This window comes from Nelumbo lutea, chromosome 3, assembly GCF_056320005.1.
Source record: "Nelumbo lutea isolate HS-2025 chromosome 3, American lotus-T2T, whole genome shotgun sequence".
Lineage (NCBI taxonomy): Eukaryota > Viridiplantae > Streptophyta > Magnoliopsida > Proteales > Nelumbonaceae > Nelumbo > Nelumbo lutea.
Window position 1 is genome coordinate 80,714,031 of NC_142686.1, and position 8,807 is coordinate 80,722,837.

Genomic DNA, 8,807 nt, shown 5'->3' on the forward strand with positions numbered 1-8,807 from the left:
ACCGGACCATATTTCCAGTATTGCCCTAGACCTTGGAGACAGATGGGCAAAACTATAAAGTTACACCTGACCCCTGGACTCGATTATGACACATCACTAGGTGTCGGGTCAGGCTATCTTTGATATGTCAATCAGTGAGATCCTTAGTGGGAGTCAAAACCTGGACATGTTGGGGCAGTTTGAGAATTCATTTGAGTGAGTGATCATAGTGACAGGATCAGCCCCTTTGTCGGACAATGGTAATGATCGGGAATGCACTCTCTCTGATGGAAACCAAACTGCCGGCAGTTGATTTCAATCGTTGAAATTTTGTTTTGCAACTATGGACTGTTCGCACCACCTGCAAAACAGAGGTTAATCACTAATGTTACAGTTTCATAAACTGTAAATCGCAGGAAGCGATTTCTCCATTTGCAAATCTCCAGCGCCGCCATCTTCGTCCTTCTTCTTTAATCAAGAAAGTAAATAACAAAAATCCTATTTCTATTAATTAATTACATTCTTGATCAAATCCTATACATTCAGTCTAGAAAAATAAAAAAAAATTATTTACAGACCGAATTGAATAAAATAAATGAAAAAGGGTGCGCAGACCATCTACGCCAAAACTGCACAGCGATCTCCAGGTTCGAACAGTCCATTAAATCAAAAATAAATAAAGAACAATTCTAAATAAATTTTGGATTTAACAAAAATTAATTTTAGATCAATCACCCTTAACAAGAAACTATTTCTTGAAAAAAAAAAGAAAGCAATCTACGCGAATCTTGGTAGAACATCTTCTGTCCATCTACGCAGGGTCAGATCTGATTTTCTTTTTGTTCAATATATGAACCCGGGGCTCTGATACCACTGAAAGAAGGGTAGGATGAAGGGATAGGAAACCATCATATGGACGCCCAAGATTGCGGAATAAAGGGGGGCGAATTTCAAAAAATTTTCTTTCCCTTCAACTGGGAATCAAATTCCCTATTTAGAAAATCATATTTTCAAGGATCATTCTTGAACCATAAACTGAACCAGATCTGAACCAAAAGGACGAGAGAGAGATAATACCTGATATAGAAAAATAATATCTCTCAACGGAGGTGTTCGCGCCCAAGGTAGAAACCAAAATCTGCTCCCACTGAAGATGGCGCAGTGCAGGGTGGAGCAGAATCAATAGTGTCATTCCTAAGAACTTGATTCTTCCCAAGAATCACCTGGGCGGCTAGTAAATACAACTCCTACCAATATTTTCTCCAAAAGATTGGAATCAAGATCTGATCTTGATTTCTCCCAAGCAATGGAGATCGAACTGCTATAGGCGGCAGCTGCAGGAAAGAGGCGGCTAGAGAGAATTTGCAGGGTGCAGAATTCTCTCCTCTGTGATCTCAGCTCTGAAGACAAGACTGTTGCTGGTGATTGTGTGTCTAAAGGCTGCCGCCCCCTCTACCTTTTATAGACTTAAAGGGATCAGCTCCTAATCCCATTAGGAGTTGCTAACCCAAATCATATATGGATTAAAAGTCCCTTTAAGATAAGGGATAAACCTTATCTTATCTACAAATTAGATCACCCAGTTCCTAATCTAATTAAGAAGTTTCCAAATCTAAATCACATTTAGATCTTGGACTCTCTGAGTAGATAGGGTGTGGGCTCAATCCTATCAGCTGATCTTATCTCAGAATTCACCCCTTAAAGACTAATCAAATTAGCCCAGTTCAAAATGGGCTTAAGGCCCATTTAGGGTTATGTATTCATTAAACCTTCCAAACTGCTGCCCAGTTGGGCTTCCTTGTATGGCTTGGGACCCAAACATTGATTTACACATCAGCCAGATGGGTTTAGCCCAGCCTTTGTTACAAGGCCTGGCCGAATACACTGTTATGGACAGTGCACCCCCTAAAACCCATCAGATGGGCTCTATGGGCCCAACACTTACCCTAAGTGGTCCCTGGGCCAAGCCACCTTGTAACACCCAGGGACTGTGGGCAGATGCAAGATTAGCCCGTCAGGTATTATCCTCAATGGCCTTACACTTAACCTCTCAGCCCAGAATGATCATACACTGCCCGACAAGAGAGGACCTCCCCCTCGGCTGCAAGGAACAGTGTTGCACTCTCTCAAGTTTGGATCCCAGGAATTAAGACCTTTTGCAAACATTTCAAAACCATAATATATATATACTTTTTATATCTCATATAAAATATATTTTGCAAAAAAAATCTCAACGATTGAAATCGGCTGCCGGCAGTCTTGGTTTCCATCAGTGAGAGTGCATCGCCGGTCATTACCTTTGTCCGCCAAAGGGGCTGATCCTGTCACTATGATCACCCACTCAGATGAATTCTCAGATTGTCCCAACATACGCAGGTTTTGACCCCCGCTAAGGATCTCACTGATTGGTATATCAAAGACAACCAAATCCGACACCTAGTGCAATATCATAATCGAGTCTAGGGGTTGGGTGTAACTTTCCAGTTTTGCCCATCAATCTCCAAGGTCCAAGGCAATACTGGAAATCTGGTCCAGTTCAAAGATTCAATTAATCCCACACTGTATGTGCCTAAGGTCTCACCCCGGTAGCTGAGACAAGCCACCCCAACCAACTTGGTGGCACCACAGTGTCAGCCTTGTCAGGATAGGTCCCTCCAGACCAACCCACTGGCTGTGAACATTCTAAACTAACACGAGTCTCATTAAGTGTCCAGTTTAAGGGTATTACACAAAAACATACCAAGGGAACATGAATCAAATATGCACTTTTATTCATTTACAATAAACTCATAAAGTACATCAATTTGATTGAAGCTAAGGGCATACAAAACTGTATAACAGCTCCCACTTGCACTTAGGTCCAATCAGGTACTAGTCGGAGTCCCATGCTTTCCACGTGTTTCTTAAACACTTTCTGTGATAGTGGCTTTGTCAATGGGTCTGCTACATTTTCCGCTGACGCTACCTTCTGAATCAGGACACCCCCTCTACCAACAATCTCCCTCAGTACATGGTACTTCCTCTCGATGTGTTTCGACTTCGAGTGGGCTCGTGGCTCCTTAGCTTAAGCAATAGTTCCATTGTTGTCACACAACAATGGGATGGGTGATGTGTTAGATGGAACTACTCCCAACTCGTGAATGAACTTCTTCATCCACACGGCTTCCTTGGCAGCCTCACTTGCGGCAATGTACTCGGCCTCAGTCGTGGAGTCTGTAGTGGACCCCTATTTGCTGCTTTTCCCGCAAACAGCACATGATCCTATCGTGAAAACATACCCAGATGTAGACTTTCTATCATCTAGATCTGACTGGAAATCGGCATCTGTATACCCTTGGATCTGTAATGAGCTACCATCGAATACTAGACAAAACTCTTTTGTCCTTCGAAGGTACTTAAGTATGTTTTTCATAGCAGTCCAATGCCCCTGACTGGGTTGGCCTGAAATCTGCTTACTACACTCACTGCCTGAGCAATGTTAGGGCGAGTGCACAGCATGGCATACATGATGCTCCCTACGGCAGAGGCATAGGGAACGTCCTTCATGCCATCAATCTCCTCAGAAGTCTTGGGAGACATCTTCTTAGAGAGAGTGACTTCGTGCCTAAAAGGAACATTTCCTTTCTTGGAGTTTTCCATGCTGTATCTTTTGACTATTTAGTCAATGTAGGCAGATTGGGATAATCCTACTATCCTCTCCAAGATCTTTCATGGAGAATTGCTGTGAAAGCCATACTTTTACCATAGTCAACATTCCTACATCATTCTCAATGAGTAGAATATCATCTACATACAGAACCAAGAAGGTAACCTTATCTCCACTGTACTTCCTGTAAACACAGGGTTCATCCGGATTCTGCTCGAAGTCAAACGATTTGATGGCAGAGTCAAAACGGATGTTCCAACTTCTAAAAGCTTGCTTAAGTCCATAAATGGATCTATTAAGTTTACATACCATGTTTTCCTGACCCACAGCTATGAAGCCTTGCGGCTGCTGCATATAGATATCTTCAGAAAGATCTCCATTTAGGAATGCAGTTTTGACATCCATTTGCCAAATCTCATAATCATGGTATGTTGCTACAGCTAACAGGATCCTAATGGATTTAAGCATGGCCACAGCCGAAAAGGTTTTCTCATAATCGATGCCCTCTTTCTGAGTGTACCCTTTCGCCACCAGACGAGCTTTGAAGGTCTCAACCCTACCATCGGGGCCCTTCTTCCTCTTGTAAATCCATTTGCAACCAATTGCTTTTACCTCGGAGGGTGGATCTACTAGAGTCCAGACTCCATTTGTCTCCATTGAGTCCATCTCTGCTCTCATGGCCTCCACCCACTTCTGGAAATCTATGTCCAACATAGCTTCCGTGTAAGTCACGGGATTCTCCTCACTAGTTAAGGTTTCCACCAGGTAACTATCCTGGTCATAACCATAACGGACTGGTGGCCTGGATACCCAAGTGGATCTTCTATGTTGGTCACTACCTGGAACTTGTGGGACATCTCCCACTGCTCCTGAGCTCTCCTCATCAAGAACAATTTCCTGACGATGGGTGTCCAAGATATAATCGGTCTCCAAGAAATGGGCATTTCGATTGTAGAGCACTTTCTGCTCACTTGAGTCATAGAAAAGGTAACCTATAGAGCCTTTTGGGTAGCCTACAAATAGGCAACGGCTAGTCTTGGATTCTAACTTGTCCGCACGCGTTCTTTTAACGTGTGCTGGACAACCCCAAATCTTCAAGTGTCTGACACTTGGTTTCTTTCCGGTCCAAAGTTCATATGGAGTGTTCGGAACCAATTTGGTTGGAACCTGATTCAGCATGTAGATCGCAGTCTCTAATGCGTAACCCCAAAAGGATGTGGGTAACTTTGAGTGTATGAGAAGTGACCGGACCATATCCAATAAGGTCCTATTCCTCCTCTCTGAAACACCGTTAAGTTGTGGTGTAGCAGGAGGAGCTAATTGTGATACTATCCCATTGTCCTTTCAGTAGTCCCTGAACTCGTCAGAGAGATACTCGCCACCTTGATCTGATCGAAGGGCTTTAATTTCTCTCCCCAACTGTTTCTCGACCTCTTGTCTAAACTCTTTGAACTTTTCAAAGGATTCAGACTTGTGTCTCATTAGGTACACGTAACATATCGTGAGAAATCATCTGTGAAGGTGATGAAATACACGTGTTGATTCCGTGTCCTAACACTTAGGGGACCACATACATCAGTATGTATTAGGTCAAGTGTGCCTGTACATCTTTCAGGCTTACCGTCAAATGGCCGTTTTGTCATCTTGCCTTGTAAGCAAGGCTCACAGGTGGGAAGATCTTCTATAGTTTGAAAATCCAAAGGACCACCCTTTACCAACCTTGTGATTCGATCAACACCGATGTGGCCAAGTCGGTAGTGCCACAGACACATGGGATTAACTGTATCATGGGCTCTCTTCTTGGGGATTTCAGCCGACGTAGTTTCGGTTATATTAGTTTCTAGAGAAGGATGTAAAACATAGAGACCGTTCTCCATTTCCCTGTATGCGATGAATCTGTTATTTCTTTTAATAGTAATCGTATTACTAAAGAAGACAAAATAACCATCTGCACACAGTTTTGAAACAGAAATCAAATTTCTTCTTAAGTTTTGTACATAAAAACAATCTTTGAGTACAATTTTTCCTTCTCTAAAAATTAACTCCACGGTTCCTATTGCCATGCCTGCAACAGTTGCAGTAGTCCCCAAGTAGAGAGTGACTTCTCCTTTACTCAGCCTTCTCCTTACCTTGAATCCCTGCAGTGAGTTACACGCATGAGTTGAAGCCCCAGAGTCAATACACCAGGACGCAGAAGCTACCAATAAATTGGTTTCTATAACACAAGTTTCGAAATTACCTTTCTTGGATTCCAGGTTGGTAGGACAATTCCGTTTCCAGTGGTCGGTCTTCTTGCAGAAGTGACATGCATCTGATGCTTTGTCTTTCTTCTGCCTTTTGCCCTTGGTGGCTTTCTTCTGAGGCTTCTTTGCCTTCCTCTTTCTCTTGCCCGTTTTGCTAGCTTCAACAAGCATAGCTACAGGCTCATCCTTTTTAATCAGTTCTTCAGCTCTTTGCAACATATTGCTGAGCTCTTGCAAGTTGACATTCAGCTTGTTCATGTTATAGTTCATGATGAACGGATTAAAGGAAGGAGGCAAAGAATTAAGGATAGCATCTATTTGGGTTGCGAGGTCTGGCCCAGATCGAAGAGCCTCCAGTTCGTTGATGTAACCCATCATCCGAAGACAATGGTCGTGAACTTATTGGCCTTTGGACATTTGATTGGCCATGAACAACTTCAAGACCTTTTGCCGAGTAGAATGATTCTGCTCTTCATACATCGTCCTTAGATTGTCCAATATGTCCTAGGCAAGTTCGATCTGATCGAACTGCCTCTGTATTGGGTTGTCCAAGGAATCGATGATGTAACACTGGGCTAGGGAGTTTTTCTCCTCCCATTTCTGAAGCTAGGACCAGCATAAGGTTCCTATACCAGTTGGCGTAGTTTGGGCCCTTAAGCTTGTTGTCATCAAGAAGCTTTGCAAAAGATCCATTTGCCATTTTCTGATAAAAGAGCAAACATCAGTCCACAATCTAATTTGATTCATGTTCATTTCATAGATATGGATTTTAATCTATGATCCATTTCCATTTATTCATCTCTGAGATTTCCCTCCTTTCTCAGTGACGGAGACTACGTGTTGTCTCTGGAAATGTGGGAAATCACATAGGGTGCATGGAGCCAACTGTTTCAGCTGCATAACCCCGTCACCTTTCTGTGAAGGATCATATCCACTCATCATATGAGTTTTCCCTTTGGCCTCTGTCAGACAAGGTTCAGAGCCGTTTTCAGGTAAACCTTTCTATCCAATTGAGTGCTTACCCATCATATTCGTGAACGCCAAGGTACCGTGAGAGAGTTCCCATTTTCTGGTGAAGCCCCTCCCACATCGGTCTATGACGCCCCTATCATCTTATGAAACATTCAGACAAGCCCAACAGCAAATGGATAGCCCATTTTCTGGTGCGTTTCCTCATTACTGAAGGACCCATCCTCATGCTAATGATGGAAGGCCTTTAGAGAGTTCATCATATGAATCTCCCTATCACATGCACTCATATTAGTTGGAGGGAACAAAATTACGCCCTAGTTTGATTTAGGTCAAACCAAAGTGGCTCCCACTGACTTTCATAAAGCCAGATTTTGGTGGGCCTTAAATCGGCTAGGGTTCCGCACGTGACCTCTTGATGAGGTGTGGGGCCCACCACTGAGGGAAGTCATCCAATGACCAAAAGGGACACCAAGGCAATGATGTGCATTCAGCCATGGTGTGCGCAAGAGCCACTATCGAATGAGCATGGGCCAAGTACTTATGGCCCATGTACGTAGCACATCACACATCCATACATCTCATGCAGGGATAAATTTATCCAATCAATTAATTATCTATAAGGCCCGTTGGAAGTCCGTTAAAATTCCATAATATTAACTATTAATATTATCTAGGTATATGGGCTGAATTAGGGTTACTCAGTTCGGCCCATATAGCTTTATCATTTAAAATGGGTTTTTGCAGTTTTAACTATTTAAAATTGGGCCTTTACAGGCTGGGCCGAATTAACCAATTAATTAAATATCAATCCTTAGGCCCATTAGTGGAAAAATTAGGGCTGACTTTCAGCCTTGATTAAACCCTAGAATTGGTCCAAATAGTTTGAACCAATCTTGGTTCGAATGGGTCTAGGGTTTGATTTTTAATTAAATCCTTAATTCAAGAAAATAATCTGAAATTAAATAACTGATAAAAGAAAAACAAAAACAGTTAATCAGGGCTGTTCGCACACTCCATCCTGCAAAGCAGAGGTTAGATCACAGATTGCAGTTTCTCAAACTACAAATCGCTGATAGTGAATCTCCCATCTATGAAATCTCCTTCTCTGCGCCGCCATCTTCGGTCCAAAATTAAAAATAAATAGAAATCCTATTTCTATTAATTATTACATCAGATCGAATGCCTATACATTGGGTCTAAAAATAAAAAAAAAAATATTTACAGACCAAATGTAATAAATTCAATTCAAAAACTGCAAATCTTGCAGTTCTCCCTACGCAAATCAAGATCTCGATCTCCTCTTGTACGAATAGCCCATAAATCCAGAAAATTATAAAGAACTATTCTAAATAATAATCAGATTTATTTAAAATTAATTTCAGATTATTTGCCCATCTGTTTTGGGGACAAATTTCCCAAAACCCATATCTGCGCAAATTGGGTAGAACGCCTTCTCCCTAATTGCACAAGTTCAGATCTGAAATAGAATGGTTCAAGATTTCAACCATGGCTCTGATACCACTGAAGGGATAGGAAACCATCATATGTACGCCCAAGATTGCGGAATAAAGGGGGGGGCGAATTTCAAAAAGTTTTCATTCCCTATTTAGAAAATCATATTTTCAAGGATCATTCTTGAACCATAAACTGAACCAGATCTGAACCAAAAGAAGGAGAGAGAGATAATACCTGATATAGAGAAATAATATCTCTCAACGGAGGTGTTCACGCCCAAGGTAGAAACCAAAATCTGCTCCCACTGAAGATGGCGCAGTGCAGGGTGGAGCAGAATCAGCAGTGTCCTTCCTGAGAACTTGATTCTTCCCAAGAATCACCTGGGCGGCTAGTGAATACAACTCCTACCAATCTTTTCTCCAAAAGATTGGAATCAAGATCTGATCTTGATTTCTCCCAAGCAATGGAGATCGAACTGCTATAGGCGGCGGCTGCAGGAAGGAGGCAGCTAG